Source organism: Scyliorhinus torazame, chromosome 3 (genome assembly GCF_047496885.1).
Source record: "Scyliorhinus torazame isolate Kashiwa2021f chromosome 3, sScyTor2.1, whole genome shotgun sequence".
In the NCBI taxonomy this organism is placed as follows: domain Eukaryota; kingdom Metazoa; phylum Chordata; class Chondrichthyes; order Carcharhiniformes; family Scyliorhinidae; genus Scyliorhinus; species Scyliorhinus torazame.
The window spans coordinates 370706224-370724984 of NC_092709.1; the positions used below are offsets into that span (position 1 = coordinate 370706224).

Genomic DNA, 18761 nt, shown 5'->3' on the forward strand with positions numbered 1-18761 from the left:
TAGCGGGATTGAGTTTAGGAGCCATGAGGTCATGTTGCAGCTATACAACACTCTGGTGAGGCTGCATTTGGAGTATTGTGTGCAATTCTGGTCGCCGCATTATAGGAAGGATGTGGAAGTATTGGAAAAGGTGCAGAGGAGATTTACCAGAATGTTGCCTGGTATGGAGGGAAGATCTTATGAGGAAAGACTGAGGGACTTGAGGCTGTTTTCGTTAGAGAGAAGAAGGTTAAGAGGTGACTTAATTGAGGCATACTAGATAATCAGAGGATTGGATAGGGTGGACAGTGAGACTCTTTTTCCTCGGATGGTGATGTCTAGCATGAGGGGACATACCTTTAAATTGAGGGGAGACAGATATAAGACAGACGTCAGAGGTAGGTTCTTCACTCAGAGAGCAGTAAGGGCGTGGAATGCCCTGCCTGCAACAGTAGTGGACTCGTCAACACTAAGGACATTCAAATGGTCATTGGATAGACATATGGACAATAAGGGAATAGTGTAGATGGGCTTTAGAGTGGTTTCCTAGGTCGGCGCAACAGTGAGGGCCAGAGGGCCTGGATTGCGCTGTAATGTTCTATGTTCTATGTTCCATGCAACGATCAGTGGCAGTCTGTATGTCTCAGTAACGGTCAGTGTCACTCTATATCTGTCAGTAACGGTCAGTGTCTGTCAGTAATGGTCACTGTCCGTGTATATCTGTCAGTAACGGTCAGTGTCTGTCAGTAATGGTCATTGTCCGTGTATTCCTGTCAGTAACGGTCAGTGTCACTCTATATCTGTCAGTAACGGTCAATGTCTCTCAGTAATGGTCATTGTCCGTGTATACCTGTCAGTAACGGTCAGTGTCAGTCTGTATCTGTCAGTAACAGTCAGCGTCAGTCAGTAATGGTCAGTGTCAGTCTACATCTGTCAGTAACGGTCAGTGTCAGTCTATATCTGCCGGAACGGTCAGTGTCAGTCGATATTTGTCAGTAATGGTCAGTGTCAGTCTATATCTGACAGTAACGGTCAGTGTCAGTCTATTTCTGTCAGTAACGGTCAGTGTCAGTCTATATCTGTCAGTAACGGTCAGTGTCAGTCTATATCTGTCAGTAACGGTCAGTGTCAGTCTATATCTGTCATTAATGGTTAGTGTCAGTCTATATATGCCGGAACGGTCAGTGTCAGTCGATATTTGTCAGTAACGGTCAGTGTCAGTCTATATCTGACAGTAACGGTCAGTGTCAGTCTATTTCTGTCAGTAACGGTCAGTGTCAGTCTATATCTGTCAGTAACGGTCAGTGTCAGTCTATATCTGTCAGTAACGGTCAGTGTCAGTCTATATCTGTCAGTAACGGTCAGTGTCAGTCTATATCTGTCATTAATGGTTAGTGTCAGTCTATATATGCCGGAACGGTCAGTGTCAGTCGATATTTGTCAGTAACGGTCAGTGTCAGTCTATATCTGACAGTAACGGTCAGTGTCAGTCTATTTCTGTCAGTAACGGTCAGTGTCAGTCTATATCTGTCAGTAACGGTCAGTGTCAGTCTATATCTGTCAGTAACGGTCAGTGTCAGTCTATATCTGTCATTAATGGTTAGTGTCAATCAGTAACGGTCAGTGTCAGTCTATATCTGTAAGTAACTGTCAGTGTCAGTCTGTATCTGTCAGTAACGGTCAGTGTCAGTCTATATCTGTCAGTTACGGTCAGTGTCAGTCTATATCTGTCAGTTACGGTCAGTGTCAGTCTATATCTGTCAGTAACGATCAGTGTCGGTCTATATCTGTTAGTAACGGTCGGTGTCAGTCTGTATCTGTCAGTAATGGTCAGAGTAGTCTGTATCGATCAGTAACGGTCAGTGTCAGTCTGTATCAGTCAGTAACGGTCAGTGTCAGTCTGTATCTATCAGTAACGGTCAGAGTCAGTCTGTATCTATCAGTAACGGTCAGAGTCAGTCTGTATCTATCAGTAACGGTCAGTGTCAGTCAGTAATGGCCAGTGTCAGACAATATCTTTCAGTAATGGTCAGTGTCAGTCTATATCTGTCAGTAACGGTTAGTGTCAGTCTGTATCTGTCATTAACGGTTAGTGTCAGTCTATAGTTATCAGTAACTGTCAGAGTCAGTCTGTATCTATCAGGAACTGTCAGTGTCAGTCTATATCTGTCAGTAACGGTCAGTGTCAGTCTGTATCTGTCAGTAACGGTCAGTGTCAGTCTATATCTGTCAGTAACGGTCAGAGTCAGTCTGTATCTATCAGTAATGGTCAGAGTCAATCTGTATCTATCAGTAACGGTCAGTGTCAGTCTGTATCTGTCAGTAACGGTCAGTGTCAGTCTGTATCTATCAGTAACGGTCAGAGTCAGTCTGTATCTATCAGTACAAAGAACAAAGAACAAAGAAATGTACAGCACAGGAACAGGCCCTTCGGCCCTCCAAGCCCGTGCCGACCATGCTGCCCGACTAAACTACAATCTTCTACACTTCCTGGGTCCGTATCCTTCTATTCCCATACTATTCATATATTTGTCAAGATGCCCCTTAAATGTCCCTATCGTCCCTGCTTCCACTACCTCCTCCGGTAGCGAGTTCCAGGCACCCACTACCCTCTGCGTAAAAAACTTGCCTCGTACATCTACTCTAAACCTTGCCCCTCTCACCTTAAACCTATGCCCCCTAGTAATTGACCCCTCTACCCTGGGGAAAAGCCTCTGACTATCCACTCTGTCTATGCCCCTCATAATTTTGTATACCTCTATCAGGTCTCCCCTCAACCTCCTTCGTTCCAGTGAGAACAAACCGAGTTTATTCAATCGCTCCTCATAGCTAATGCCCTCCATACCAGGCAACATTCTGGTAAATCTCTTCTGCACCCTCTCTAAAGCCTCCACATCCTTCTGGTAGTGTGGTGACCAGAATTGAACACTCTTCTCCAAGTGTGGCCTAACTAAGGTTCTATACAGCTGCAACATGACTTGCCAATTCTTATACTCAATGCCCCGGCCAATGAAGGCAAGCATGCCGTATGCCTTCTTGACTACCTTCTCCACCTGTGTTGCCCCTTTCAATGACCTGTGGACCTGTACTCCTAGATCTCTTTGACTTTCAATACTCTTGAGGGTTCTACCATTCACTGTATATTCCCTACCTGCATTAGACCTTCCAAAATGCATTACCTCACATTTGTCCGGATTAAACTCCATCTGCCATCTCTCCACCCAAGTCTCCAGACAATCTAAATCCTGCTGTATCCTCCGACAGTCCTCATCGCTATCCGCAATTCCACCAACCTTTGTGTCGTCTACAAACTTACTAATCAGACCAGTTACATTTTCCTCCAAATCATTTATATATACTACAAAGAGCAAAGGTCCCAGCTCTGATCCCTGTGGAACACCACTGGTCACAGCCCTCCAATTAGAAAAGCATCCCTCCATTGCTACTCTCTGCCTTCTATGGCCTAGCCAGTTCTGTATCCATATTGCCAGCTCACCCCTGATCCCGTGTGACTTCACCTTTTGTACTAGTCTACCATGAGGGACCTTGTCAAAGGCCTTACTGAAGTCCATACAGACAACATCGACTGCCCTACCTGCATCAATCATCTTAGTGACCTCCTCGAAAAACTCTATCAAGTTAGTGAGACACGACCTCCCCTTCACAAAACCGTGCTGCCTCTCACTAATACGTCCATTTGCTTCCAAATGGGAGTAGATCCTGTCTCGAAGAATTCTCTCCAGTAATTTCCCTACCACTGAAGTAAGGCTCACCGGCCTGTAGTTCCCGGGATTATCCTTGCTAACCTTCTTAAACAGAGGAACAACATTGGCTATTCTCCAGTCCTCCGGGACATCCCCTCAAGACAGCGAGGATCCAAAGATTTCTGTCAAGGCCTCAGCAATTTCCTCTCCAGCCTCCTTCAGTATTCTGGGGTAGATCCCATCAGGCCCTGGGGACTTATCTACCTTAATATTTTTTAAGACGCCCAACACCTCGTCTTTTTGGATCACAATGTGACCCAGGCTATCTACACCCCCTTCTCCAGACTCAACATCTACCAATTCCTGCTCTTTGGTGAATACTGATGCAAAGTATTCATTTAGTACTTCGCTCATTTCCTCTGTCTCCACACATAGATTCCCTTGCCTATCCTTCAGTGGGCCAACCCTTTCCCTGGCTACCCTCTTGCTTTTTATGTACGTGTAAAATGCCTTGGGATTTTCCTTACCCCTATTTGCCAATGACTTTTCGTGACCCCTTCTAGCCCTCCTGACTCCTTGCTTAAGTTCCTTCCTACTTTCCTTATATTCTATTTTCAAAAAGCATTTAGATGGTTACATGGGTAAGATGGGTATAGAGGGTTATGGGCCAAGTGCGGGCAACTGGGACTAGCTTAATGGTAAAAAACTGGGCGGCATGGACTGGTTGGGCCGAAGGGCCTGTTTCCATGCTGTAAACTTCTATGATTCTTCTATGATTCCACGCAGGCTTCGTCTGTTCCCAGCCTTTTAGCCCTGACAAATGCCTCCTTTTTCTTTTTGACGAGGCCTATAATATCACTCGTCATCCAAGGTTCCCGAAAATTGCCGTATTTATCTTTCTTCCTCACAGGAACATGCCGGTCCTGTATTCCTTTCAACTGCCACTTGAAAGCCTCCCACATGTCAGATGTTGATTTGCCCTCAAATATCCGCCCCCAATCTATGTTCTTCAGTTCCCGCCTAATATTGTTATAATTAGCCTTCCCCCAATTTAGCACATTCATCCTCGGACCACTCTTATCCTTGTCCACCAGTACTTTAAAACTTACTGAATTGTGGTCACTGTTACTGAAATGCTCCCCGACTGAAACATCTACCACCTGGCCGGGCTGATTCCCCAATACCAGGTCCAGTACCGCCCCTTACCTAGTTGGACTGTCTGCATATTGTTTTAAGAAGCCCTCCTGGATGCTCCTTACAAACTCCACCCCGTCTAAGCCCCTGGCACTAAGTGAGTCCCAGTCAATATTGGGGAAGTTGAAGTCTCCCATCACCACAACCCTATTGTTTTTACTCTTTTCCAAAATCTGTCTACCAATCTGCTCCTCTATCTCCCGCTGGCTGTTAGGAGGCCTGTAGTATACCCCCAACATTGTGACTGCACCCTTCTTATTCCTGATCTCTACCCATATAGCCTCACTGCCCTCTGAGGTGTCCTCTCGCAGTACAGCTGTGATATTCTCCCGAACCAGTAGCGCAACTCTGCCTCCCCTTTTACATCCCCCTCTATCCCGCCTGAAACATCTAAATCCTGGAACGTTTAGCTGCCAATCCTGCCCTTCCCTCAACAAGGTCTCTGTAATGGCAACAACATCATAGTTCCAAGTACTAATCCAAGCTCTAAGTTCATCTGCCTTACCCGTAATGCTCCTTGCATTAAAACATATGCACTTCAGGCCACCAGACCCGATGTGTTCAGCAACTTCTCCCCGTCTGCTCTGCCTCAGAGCCCCACTGTCCCTATTCCCTAGTTCTCCCTCAATGCTCTCACCTTCTGACCTATTGCTCCCGTGCCCACCCCCCTGCCATACTAGTTTAAACCCTCCCGTGTGACACGGTCAGTGTCAGTCTGTATCTGTCAGTGACGGTCAGTGTTAATCTATATCTGTCAGTAACGGTCAGTGTCAATCAGTAACGGTCAGTGTCAGTCTGTACCTGTCAGTAACGGTCAGTGTCAGTCTGTATCTGTCAGTAACGGTCAGTGTCAGTCTGTATCTGTCAGTAACGGTCAGTGTCAGTCTGTATCTGTCAGTAACGGTCAGTGTCAGTCTGTGTCCGTCAGTAACGGTCAGTGTCAGTCTGTATCTGTCAGTAACGGTCAGTGTCAGTCTGTATCTGTCAGTAACGGTCAGTGTCAGTCTGTATCTGTCAGTAACGGTCAGTGTCAGTCTGTACCTGTCAGTAACGGTCAGTGTCAGTCTGTATCTGTCAGTAACGGTCAGTGTCAGTCTGTACCTGTCAGTAACGGTCAGTGTCAGTCTATATCTGTCATTCACGGTTAGTGTCAATCAGTAACGGTCAGTGTCAGTCTGTCTCTGTCAGTAACGGTCAGTGTCAGTCTGTACCTGTCAGTAACGGTCAGTGTCAGTCTGTGTCCGTCAGTAACGGTCAGTGTCAGTCTGTACCTGTCAGTAACGGTCTGTGTCCGTCAGTAACGGTCAGTGTCAGTCTATATCTGTCATTCACGGTTAGTGTCAATCAGTAACGGTCAGTGTCAGTCTGTATCTATCAGTAACGGTCAGTGTCAGTCTGTCTCTGTCAGTAACGGTCAGTGTCAGTCTGTATCAGTTAGTAACGATCAGTGTCAGACCATATCTGTCAGTAACGGTTAGTGTCAGTCTGTCTCTGTCAGTAACGGTCAGTGTCAGTCTATATCTGTCAGTAACGGTCAGTGTCAGTCTGTCTCTGTCAGTAACGGTCAGTGTCAGTCTATATCTGTCATTCACGGTTAGTGTCAATCAGTAACCGTCAGTGTCAGTCTATATCTGTCAGTAACGGTCAGTGTCAGTCTATCTATGTCAGTAACGGTCAGTGTCAGTCTATCCCTGTCAGTAATGGGCAGTGTCAGCCGATATCTATCACTAACGGTCAGAGTCAGTATGTATCTACCAGTAACGGTCAGTGTCAGTCTATATCTGTCAGTGTCAGACAATATCTTTCAGTAACTGTCAGTGTCAGTCTATATCTGTCAGTAATGGTCAGTGTCAGTCTATATCTGTCAGTAACGGTCAGTGTCAGTCTATCCCTGTCAGTAACGGTCAGTGTCAGACAATATCTTTCAGTAACGGTCAGTGTCAGTCTATATCTGTCAGTAACGGTCAGTGTCAGTCTATATCTGTCAGTTACGGTCAGTGTCAGTCTATATCTGTCAGTAACGATCAGTGTCGGTCTATATCTGTTAGTAACGGTCGGTGTCAGTCTGTATCTGTCAGTAATGGTCAGAGTCAGTCTGTATCTATCAGTAATGGTCAGTGTCAGCCTGTATCAGTCAGTAACGGTCAGTGTCAGTCTGTATCTATCAGTAACGGTCAGTGTCAGTCTGTATCTGTCAGTAATGGTCAGTGTCAGTCTATATCTGTCAGTAACGGTCAGTGTCAGTCTGTATCTATCAGTAACGGTCAGTGTCAATCTGTATCTGTCAGTAACTGTCAGTATCAGTCTATATCTGTCAGTAACGGTCAGTGTCAGTCTGTATCTGTCAGTAACGGTCAGTGTCAGTGAGTAACCATCAGTGTCAGACTATCCCTGTCAGTAAAGGCCAGTATCCATCAGTGTCAGTCAATAAAGTCAGTGTCAGTCTGTTTCTGTGAGTAACGGTTCGTGTCAGTCTATATCTTTTTTTTAATAAATGTTTTGTTGAGGTCAATTCTTAGCAGTTTAACAGAAACAAAATCACAGTTTAAATGTTTAAATAACAAGAAAGTTAAATATCTACAGATTTCAAATTACGCCACTCTCTCGCGCAGGTCCTGCCATTACTTCCCCCTCTACACTACACTAACCTAACTTACCCCCCTACGCTACACTAACCTAACTTACCCCCTATGCTACACTAACCTAATATACCCCCCTACGCTACACTAACCTAACTTACCCCCCTATGCTACACTAACCTAACTTACCCCCCTACGCTACACTAACCTAACTTACCCCCTACGCTACACTAACCTAACTTACCCCCCTACGCTACACTAACTTAACTTACCCCCTACGCTACACTAACCTAACTTACCCCCCTACGCTAGACTAACCTAACTTACCCCCCTACGCTACACTAACTTAACTTACCCCCTACGCTACACTAACCTAACTTACCCCCTACGCTACACTAACCTAACTTACCCCCCTACGCTACACTAACTTAACTTACCCCTACGCTACACTAACCTAACTTACCCCCTACGCTACACTAACCTAACTTACCCCCCTACGCTACACTAACCTAACTTACCCCCGACGCTACGCTAACCTAACCTACCCCCTACGCTACACTAACCTAACTTTCCCCCCTACGCTACACTAACCTAATCCGCCCCCCCCCCCCCCACTATTCTGACGTTTAATTCCCTGCGAGGAAGTCGACAAACGCTTGCCACCTCCGGGAGAACCCTAACGGAGACCCTCTCATGGCGAACTTCATTTTTTCCAGACAGAGGAAGCCAGCCATGTGAAAGCCAGGTCTCCAATTTCGGGGGCTTTGAATCCCTCCATGTCAGCAATCTCCGCCTCCGCACTATCAGGGAAGCAAAGGCCTGCACATCCGCCTCTTTCTCCTCCTGGATTCCACCTCCCTCGCCAACAGGGCCCTGCCCACAACAAAGAAATCTATCCGGGAATACATCTTGTGAACGTGAGAGAAGAAAGAAAATTCCCTGGCTCTCGGCTGCCAAATCTCCACGCGCCCCCCCGCCCCCCCCCCCCCCCCCCTCCCATCTGCTCCATGAACCCTAATCTCCTCCAGCCCGACCGGGGCCCCCAACCAGCTCCCCGTCCACCTTCGGGAAAGTCAGCCCATCCAAAAAGTGCCTCATCCCCTCCGGCCTCCAGGAGGTTCCGGTCTATACAACCTACTGTAAAAGTCCCGAAAGTTCTTGCTCACCCCCTCCGAATCCCCAACTAAGTTCCCATCCCCGTCAACCACTTTCCCGATTTCCCTAGCTGCCTCCCTCTTTCTGAGCTGCTGTGCAAGCAACCTTCTGGCCTTTACCCCGTGCTCGTACACCGCTCCCTTCACCTTCCTGAGCTGCTCCACTGCCCTTCCTGTAGTTAACAAACTAAATTCCGCCTGCAGCCTCCGGCGTTCCCTCAATAGCCCCGCCTCTGGAGCCTCCGCATAACTCCTGTGCACTCATAGGATCTCTCTTACCAGTCGGTCCGTTTCTGCCCTATCCGTCCTGTCCCTGTCAGCCCGGATCGAGATCAGCTTCCCTCTCACCACCGCCTTCAGCGCTTTCCAGACCACCGCTGCTGAGACGTCCCCCGTATCGTTTACCTGCAGGTAGTTCAGCATGCACTTCCCCAACCTCTCGCAGACCACTTTGTCCGCCAACAGCCCCACATCCAATCTCCAGTGCGGGAGCTGCTTACTATCCATACTGACCTGCAGCTCCACCCAGTGCGGAGCAAGGTCCAACCCCCCCCCCCCCCCCCCCCCCCCCCCCCCCCCCCGCCCAACTATCTGCTCCATGAACCCTTTCAGCTCCTTTGCCATTGCTGGCACCTTGCCCGTTCTCGAACATGACTGGTCCATGCCTGGATCAATAACCGTGTTGAAATCCCCACCCATAATCAGCCTGGGCGATCATCCCAGGTTGAGGGTCCCACTGAACTGTTAACTGTGGGAAAGGTTGACATAAACAGGGTTTATTTCTGCTGTTGCACGGTATGAAAATTCAACAAAAAATGTATCCCCCACAAAAGACAAGGTAAAAGTGATATAAAAACAAAAAATGCTGAAAATGCTCAGCTGGTCTGGCAACACCTGACGAGGGAGAAAAAAATGTCAACACGTTTTAAGCAGATGGGAGGTGATTAAAAATAGTGGGAAGGTCTGTCACAGGGTGGAAGGCAGGAGAAATTAAATGACAAAAGAGTTGTCAATGTGGCGAATGGGACAAGATGTGACCAGAGGAGGTGTGAATCGCAGAATGATGAACAGCTGCTGTCTCAAAGCAGAAACAGGAGAAAAAAGGGTTAAAATCAAAACTTTGCAAAGGAAAAGGAACCAAAATGGGGCCTGAGATAATGATGTAAAATTGTGAAACACGGTGTTGAGTCCAGGATTCTATAATGCGCCTCATCGAAAGTTGAGGCGGTGTTCGTCAAGCTCCATTGGAATAACGCTGATCAAGGACAGAGAGATCAGCAAGACATCAAGGCTAAATGAAGGAGATGCAAGCTGAAATGTTGGACACTGGAATAAAGTAGAGCGACTTCACATGTCGGGGTCATGGATTGGGGGTGGCGGAAAGTGATTGAAGTAAGTTACTGCAAAGTGTCACTAAGCTCAACAGTAGAAGCAGGTCCCCAAAAATATGTGTTTCATTGGAGAATGAAGGTTGAGGAATATTGTGAATCAATAGGGTAACATTCCATAAAATACGGGCAGGTTTATGAGAGTTGATTGTCTTTTCCCTGTCACCTTACTGACTTTGTATAAACATTTTCAAGTATCCAATTATTGTTTATTTCCAATTAAGTGAGAATTTAGCGTGGCCAATCCACCTAACCTGCACATCTTTGGGTTGTGGGGGTGAAACCCACTCAGACATGGGGAGAATGTGCAAACTCCACACGGACAGTGACTCAGGGCCGGGATTTGAACCCGGCTCCTCATAGAACATAGAACAGTACAGCAGAGAACAGGCCCTTGGGCTTCGATGTTGTGCCGAGCGTTGTCCCAAACCAAGATCGAGCTATCCCACTCCCTGTCATTGTGGTGTGATGAAAAGATGAAAGATGAAAATCGCTTATTGTCATGAGTAGGCTTCAAATGAAGTTACTGTGAAAAGCCCCTAGTCGCCACATTCCGGCGCCTGTTCTGTTTCAATAAGATTAGGGAGGGTGGTAAAAGAGGTGGGGGGGTGGCATTATTAATTAGAGATAGTATAACAGCTGCAGAAAGGCAGTTCGAGCAGTATCACCCTATTGAGGTAGTATGGGTTGAAGTCAGAAATAGGAAAGGAGCAGTCACCTTGTTAGGAGTTTTCTATAGGCCCCCCAATAGTAGCAGAGATGTGGAGGAACAGATTGGGAAACAGATTTTGGAAAGGTGCAGAAGTCATAGGGTAGTAGTCATGGGCGACTTTAACTTCCCAAATATTGAGTGGAAACTCTTTAGATCAAATAGTTTGGATGGGGTGGTGTTTGTGCAGTGTGTCCAGGAAGCTTTTCTAACACAGTATGTAGATTGTCCGACCAGAGGAGGGGCAATATTGGATTTAGTACTGGGTAATGAACCAGGGCAAGTGGTAGATTTGTTAGTGGGGGAGCATTTTGGAGATAGTGACCACAATTCTGTGACTTTCACTTTAGTAATGGAGAGGGATAGGTACGTGCAACAGGGCAAGGTTTACAATTGGGGGAAGGGTAAATACGATGTTGTCAGACAAGAATTGAAGTGCATAAGTTGGGAACATAGGCTGGCAGGGAAGGACACAAGTGAAATGTGGAACTTGTTCAAGGAACAGGTGCTACGTGTCCTTGATATGTATGTCCCTGTCAGGCAAGGAAGAGATGGTCGAGTGAGGGAACCATGGTTGACAAGAGAGGTTGAATGTCTTGTTAAGAGGAAAAAGGTGACTTATGTAAGGCTGAGGAAACAAGGTTCAGACAGGGCATTGGAGGGATACAAGATAGCCAGGAGGGAACTGAAGAAAGGGATTAGGAGAGCTAAGAGAGGGCATGAACAATCTTTGGCAGGTAGGATCAAGGAAAACCCCAAGGCCTTTTACACATATGTGAGAAATATGAGAATGACTAGAGCGAGGGTAGGTCCGATCAAGGACAGTAGCGGGAGATTGTGTATTGAGTCTGAAGAGATAGGAGAGGTCTTGAATGAGTACTTTTCTTCTGTATTTACAAATGAGAGGGGCGATATTGTTGGAGAGGACAGTGTGAAACAGATTGGTAAGCTCGAGGAAATACTTGTTAGGAAGGAAGATGTGTTGGGCATTTTGAAAAACTTGAGGATAGACAAGTCCCCCGGGCCTGACGGGATATATCCAAGGATTCTATGGGAAGCAAGAGATGAAATTGCAGAGCCATTGGCAATTATCTTTTCGTCCTCACTGTCAACAGGGGTGGTACCAGGGGATTGGAGAGTGGCGAATGTCGTGCCCCTGTTCAAAAAAGGAACTAGGGATAACCCTGGGAATTACAGGCCAGTTAGTCTTACTTCGGTGGTAGGCAAAGTAATGGAAAGGGTACTGAAGGATAGGATTTCTGAGCATCTGGAAAGACACTGCTTGATTAGGGATAGTCAGCACGGATTTGTGAGGGGTAGGTCTTGCCTTACAAATCTTATTGAATTCTTTGAGGAGGTGACCAAGCATGTGGATGAAGGTAAAGCAGTGGATGTAGTGTACATGGATTTTAGTAAGGCATTTGATAAAGTTCCCCATGGTAGGCTTCTGCACAAAGTAAGGAGGCATGGGATAGTGGGAAATTTGGCCAGTTGGATAACGAACTGGCTAACCGATAGAAGTCAGAGAGTGGTGGTGGATGGCAAATATTCAGCCTGGATCCCAGTTACCAGTGGTGTGCCGCAGGGATCAGTTCTGGGTCCTCTGCTGTTTGTGATTTTCATTAATGACTTGGATGAGGGAGTTGAAGGGTGGGTCAGTAAATTTGCAGACGATACGAAGATTGGTGGAGTTGTGGATAGTAAGGAGGGCTGTTGTCGGCTGCAAAGAGACATAGATAGGATGCAGAGCTGGGCTGAGAAGTGGCAGATGGAGTTTAACCCTGAAAAGTGTGAGGTTGTCCATTTTGGAAGGACAAATATGAATGCGGAATACAGGGTTAACGGTAGAGTTCTTGGCATTGTGGAGGAGCAGAGAGACCTTGGGGTCTATGTTCATACATCTTTGAAAGTTGCCACTCAAGTGGATAGAGCTGTGAAGAAGGCCTATGGTGTGCTCGCGTTCATTAACAGAGGGATTGAATTTAAGAGCCGTGATGATGCAGCTGTACAAAACTTTGGTAAGGCCACATTTGGAGTACTGTGTACAGTTCTGGTCGCCTCATTTTAGGAAGGATGTGGAAGCTCTGGAAAAGGTGCAAAGAAGATTTACCAGGATGTTGCCTGGAATGGAGAGTAGGTCTTACGAGGAAAGGTTGAGGGTGCTAGGCCTTTTCTCATTAGAGCGGAGAAGGATGAGGGGCGACTTGATAGAGGTTTATAAGATGATCAGGGGAATAGATAGAGTAGACAGTCAGAGACTTTTTCCCCAGGTGGAACACACCATTACAAGGGGACATAAATTTAAGGTGAAAGGTGGAAGATATAGGAGGGATATCAGAGGTAGGTTCTTTACCCAGAGAGTAGTGGGGGCATGGAATGCACTGCCTGTGGAAGTAGTTGAGTCGGAAACATTAGGGACCTTCAAGCAGCTGTTGGATAGGTACATGGATTACGGGAAAATGATATAGTGTAGATTTATTTGTTCTTAAGGGCAGCACGGTAGCATTGTGGATAGCACAATTGCTTCACAGATCCATGGTCCCAGGTTCGATTCCGGCTTGGGTCATTGTCTGTGCGGAGTCTGCACGTCCTCCCCGTGTCTGCGTGGGTTTCCTCCGGGTGCTCCGGTTTCCTCCCACAGTCCAAAGTTGTGCGGGTTAGGTGAATTGGCTAATGATAAATTGCCCTTAATGTCCAAATTGCCCTTGGTGTTGGGTGGAGGTGTTGAGTTTGGGTAGGGTGCTCTTTCCAAGAGCTGGTGCAGACTCAAAGGGCCGAATGGCCTCCTTCTGCACTGTAAATTCAATGATAATCTATGATTAATCTAGGACAAAGGTTTGGCACAACATCGTGGGCCGAAGGGCCTGTTCTGTGCTGTATGTTCTATGTTCTGTTCGGGGAGGCTGCTCCATGTGCCTGTCCAATAACCGCTTGAAAGTTCCTAAAGTGTCCAACTCTACTATCATAGCAGGCAGTCCAATCCACACCCTAACCACTCTCTGAGTAAAGAACCTACCTCGGACATCCCTCCTATATCTCCCACCCTGAACCTGATAGTTATGCCCCCTTGTAACAGCTACATCCACCCGGGGAAATAGTCTCTGAATGTCCACTCTATCTATCCCCCTCATCATCTTAGAAACCTCTATTAAGTCGCCTCTCATTCTCCTCCACTCCAAAGAGAAAAGCCCTGGCTCCCTCAACCTTTCCTCATAAGACCTATCTTGCAAACCAGGCAGCATCCTGGTAAATCTCCTTTGCATCCATTCCAATGCTTCCACATCCTTCCTTTAATAAGGTGACCAGAACTGCACACAATACTCCAAATGTGGTCTCACTAGGGTCATGTATAGTTGCAGCATAACCCCGCGGCTATTAAACTCGAGCCCCCTGTTAATCAACGCTAACACTGTGGTGAACCACTGTAATAGGAGATGTAAGGTAGACCTGCACTGCAGGTTCGCCGGTAGCTCCTGCCGGCTGGCTCCGCCCACAGAGAACTGTCTAAATATGCATGACCTCCAGTGCCCTGCCATTTCGCCAGCTGCAGCAGGAGGCCACGCATCTGACTGTAATAAAGCCACAGTTGTACCCAATCTGCGTCTTTGTGCAATTGATCGTGCATCAATTTATTACAGTCAGACTTTCCACAGAATGATATCAGAATTAAGCCCGACCGCCTGCAGCTGGATCCGCACTCGCCCGACGCCAGAAAAGACTTTACTCACTGGCTAGCATGTTTCGAGGCTTACATCAAGGCTGCGGACTCCGAGCCAACGGAGGCTCAGAAGATAAACGTCCTGTACTCCAGACTGAGCTCCAGCGTGTTCCCGTTGATCCAAGACGCCAGAAATTACACAAAAGCAATGGACCTCCTTAAGGAACACTACACACAGAAGGCGAACACGCTCTTCACCAGGCATGTACTCGCCACCTGCTCGCAACTACCTGGTCTTTGTGCAATTGATCGTGCATCAAACACACTATAAGCCTTCTTCACAGCTCTATCCACTTGAGTGGCAACCTTCAGAGATCTGTGGACATGAACCCCAAGATCTCTCTGTTCCTCCACATTCCTCAGAACCCTGCTGTTGACCCTGTAATCCACATTTAAATTTTTTCTACCAAAATGAATCACCTCGCACTTATCAGGGTTAAACTTCATCTGCCATTTTTCGGCCCAGCTCTGCATCCTATCAATGTCTCTTTGCAGCCTACAACAGCCCTCCACCTCATCCACTACTCCACCAATCTTGGTGTCATCAGCAAATGTACTGACCCACCCTTCAGCCCCCTCCTCCAAGTCATTGATAAAAATCACAAATAGCAGAGGACCCAGCACTGGTACACCGCTGGTAACTGGTCTCCAGTCAGAAAATTTTCCATCCACCACCACTCTGTCTTCTCAGTGCCACGGTCCCAGTGCGAGTTACTGTGCCACATTCCGCCCCTTTCACCTGACTTCAGCAAAACGGTAGGGGCAATATTTTTTTTAAGTTCTATAAAAACAAACATCACTAGTTTAACTTAAATGATTAGCAATCTGCTGATATCATCCAGTAAAGTTACTTGAGACTGTTGAAATATGGTAGATAAATACAAATTGATTGTTATTTACCTTTGTACAGACAAGTTATGCCAAGGTAATGGGGAAATGGGGTGAGGCCAATCATTTTTCTATAATGAATAGATAAGCGGTTGGGGAGTGGGTTCCTTAAATAAAAGAAGAGGCAAGTTGAGGGAGGCATAGATTATTCAGGGGTTGGGTTTTCACTGCTGCCTCACAGCGCCAGAGAACTGGGTTCAATTCCTGCCTTGGTAGATTGTCTGTGTGGCGTTTGTATGTTCTCTCCGTGTCTGCGTGGGTTTCCTCTGGGTCCTCCAGTTTCCTCCCACAGTCCCAGATGTGCAGATTAGGTGGATTGGTCATGCTAAATAGTCCCAGGTGTGCAGATTAGGTGGGGTCTCAAGGATTGGGCAGGGGAGTGGGGCTAGATCGGGTGGTCTTTCAGAGGGTCGGTGCAGACACCCTGGGGCAAATGGCCTCCTTCTACACTGTCGGAATTCTATGGATTTATAGTTCTATCGGGCTGAAGGTGCAGCATGGCCCAGGAATATTGGACACAAGCAGGCTAGTCAATGAAGCCAATCGATTCACTTTGCTGCAGCAGAAGCAGAGTATCCAGGGGAACATACTAATCCCACAGCCCATCCTGAAGGACATTATACTCTGCTGCACATCACAATATGCAGCATGTGCTTTCCATGTCACTTTGTCCTCTTTTCAATATTTGAAGATAATTGGTAAGGGGGTAGAAAAGACTAATGGAGATTTTTATATACTACAGACTTACATGTACGCTCGGAGGCTGAGACTTCGTCACTTTCCGTCTTGTCTGGGTAGATGGCAGTAAGGGAAACATCATATAAGGTGTCAGGATTCAGGTTATCTAAAACCTGGCTGGTCTCATTCCCATTTATAATCATCTGGAAGAATAGGCATAAAGCGAAGGTCAAGATAGGTTCAGTGCATGAAACCAATTTGTTTTCTGAAAACTGATTGCCTTAATTAAATGGGGTTGTTTGAATTTGATATCACTCAGGGGCGACAATGACCTTAAAATCCTTTAACAGCGCTTGGCTGCAGCCACTTTTCCCAGTGGCATCCCCTAGTGGTCATGTGGAGTATTTCTGCAGAAAATTAAATTGAAGGAATCAACTAATTTGGACTGTTTTGGTCATTGCGCCAATGCTCTTCTTTGAGTGGGTCAACTGAGCCCAACATCTTAATACTAAGGAGCATATGGTCCATGCGGAAAGCAGCTTTCTGATCACGGTGTAGTACAGTAATGCCATTCGGAAAGAATGTGCTTATGTTTTTGCAGGTTATGGTTTAAAGAGCTCATCCCACCCAATTGAGTTTTGGCCGATCTCCAAATTTTCCATTCCTGCCGTCACTTTGCCTGTCGCTGTTGGGAATGGAAAATACCTGCCGTTTTCAATACGATCATGCCCCCACGACCAGCAGAGAATGCAACTCATTAGAAAGTGTGGAAAGGATGACAAGGATGCAAGGAAACATCGTTGCTGGAAAGGAGGAACATTTTCATACAGAGAGATCTGTCTGACAGCGGTTTTGCTTCACACTCGCATGTTGCAAGGCAAATTTAAAAATCAGCTGGAGCTACCCAGAAGCAGAAAGCATGGATTTCATCACCTCTTTTTTGTCCGTTCCCCCAGATGGAACCCAGCTGAGTCTGTAGTGGACCACATCCGGCGATCCATGATCCCAGTTAATCTGCAAACGGTTCCCCTTGATGTCTGAGAAGCGTAGGTTTGATGGTCCTCGGTCAACCACTGTGTGAGAAGAATGAGATCTTAAATGTGCACATGGCGCAGAAATGTAACAGAATCTGACAGAGTAGAAATGGTGAGGGAAGGGAGGCCGTATGAGCAAAGATTTGAGATACTAGCACTGTTCGCCAATAACTTGCATTTATACAGTGTCTATAATCGTAAAATCTCCCGAGGCACTTAAGAACATAGAATATAGAACATTACAGCGCAGTCCAGGCCCTTCGGCCCTCGATGTTGCACCGACCTGTGAAATCACTCTAAAGCCCATATACATTATTCCCTTGTCGTCCATATGTTTATCCAATGACCATTTGAATGCCCTTAGTGTTGGCGAGTCCACTACTGTTGCAGGCAGGGCATTCCACGCCCTTACTACCCTCTGAGTAAAGAACCTACCTCGGAGATCTGTCATATATCTATCTCTCCTCAATTTAAAGCTCTGTCCCCTCGTGCAAGACATCACCATCCGAGGAAAAAGGCTCTCACTGTCCACCCTATCTAATACTCTGATCATCTTGTATGCCTCAATTAAGTCACCTCTTAACCTTCTCTCTAACGAAAACAGCCTCAAGTCCCTCAGCCTTCCCTCAGACACTTTGTTGCAGCAGAAGCAGATAATTCAGGGAACATACAAATCCCACAGCCCATCCTGAAGGACATTATGATCTGCTGCACATCACAATATGCAGCATGTGCTTTCATGTCACTTTGTCCTCTTTTCAATATTTGAAGATAATTGGTAAGGGGGTAGAAAAGACTAATGGAGATTTATATATACTACAGACTTACATGTACGCTGGAAGGATGAGACTTCGTCACTTTCCGTATTGTCTGGGTAGATAGCAGTAAGGAAAACATCATAAAAGGTGTCAGGATTCAGGTTATCTAAAACCTGGCTGGTCTCATTCCCATTTATAATCATCTGGAAGAATAGGCATAAAGCGAAGGTCAAGATAGGTTCAGTGCATGAAACCAATTTGTTTTCTGACATCTGATTGCCTTAATTAAATGGGGGTGTTTGAATTTATATCACTCAGCGGCCACAATGCCCTTAAATCCTTTACCAGCCCTTGGCTGCAGCCATCTTTCCCAGTGGCATTCCCTAGTGGTCATGTGGAGTATTTCTGCAGAAAATTAAATTGATGGAATAAACTAATTTGGACTGTTTTGTTCATTGCGCAAATGCTCTTCTTTGAGTGGGTCAACTGAGCCCAACATCTTAATACTAAGGAGCATATGGCCCATGCGGAAAGCAGCTTTCTGATCACGGTGTAGTACAGTAATGCCATTCGGAAAGAATGTGCTTATGTTTTTGCAGGTTATGGTTTAAAGAGCTCATCCCACCCAATTGAGTTTTGGCAGATCCCCAAATTTTCCAGTCCTGCCCGACACTTTGCCTGTCACTGTTGGGAATGGAAAATATCTGCCGTTTTCAATGCGATCATGCCCCCATGACCAGCAGAGAATGCAACTCATTAGCAAATGTGGAAAGAATGACAAGGATGCATTGAAACATCTTTGCTGGAAAGGAGGAACATTTTCATACAGAGAGATCTGTCTGACAGCGGTTTTGCTTCACACTCGCATGTTGCAAGGCAAATTTAAAAATCAGCTGGAGCTACCCAGAAGCAGAAAGCATGGATTTCATCACCTCTTTTTTGTCAGTGCCCCTACATGGAACCCAGCTGAGTTTGTAG

At 46.4% G+C, this 18761-nt stretch overlaps 1 long non-coding RNA gene across 1 annotated transcript in view; it reads right to left on the reverse strand.

The window, feature by feature from the left end:
* The window catches only part of LOC140409649 (uncharacterized), a 129198-nt gene extending 113014 nt beyond the window's left edge, over positions 1 to 16184 (reverse strand). Inside the window, exon 1 of the long non-coding RNA XR_011940454.1 lies at positions 16062 to 16184. This is a non-coding gene — a long non-coding RNA (uncharacterized lncRNA). The remainder of the gene's footprint in view (positions 1 to 16061) is intronic.
* Positions 16185 to 18761: the final 2577 nt, after the last annotated feature.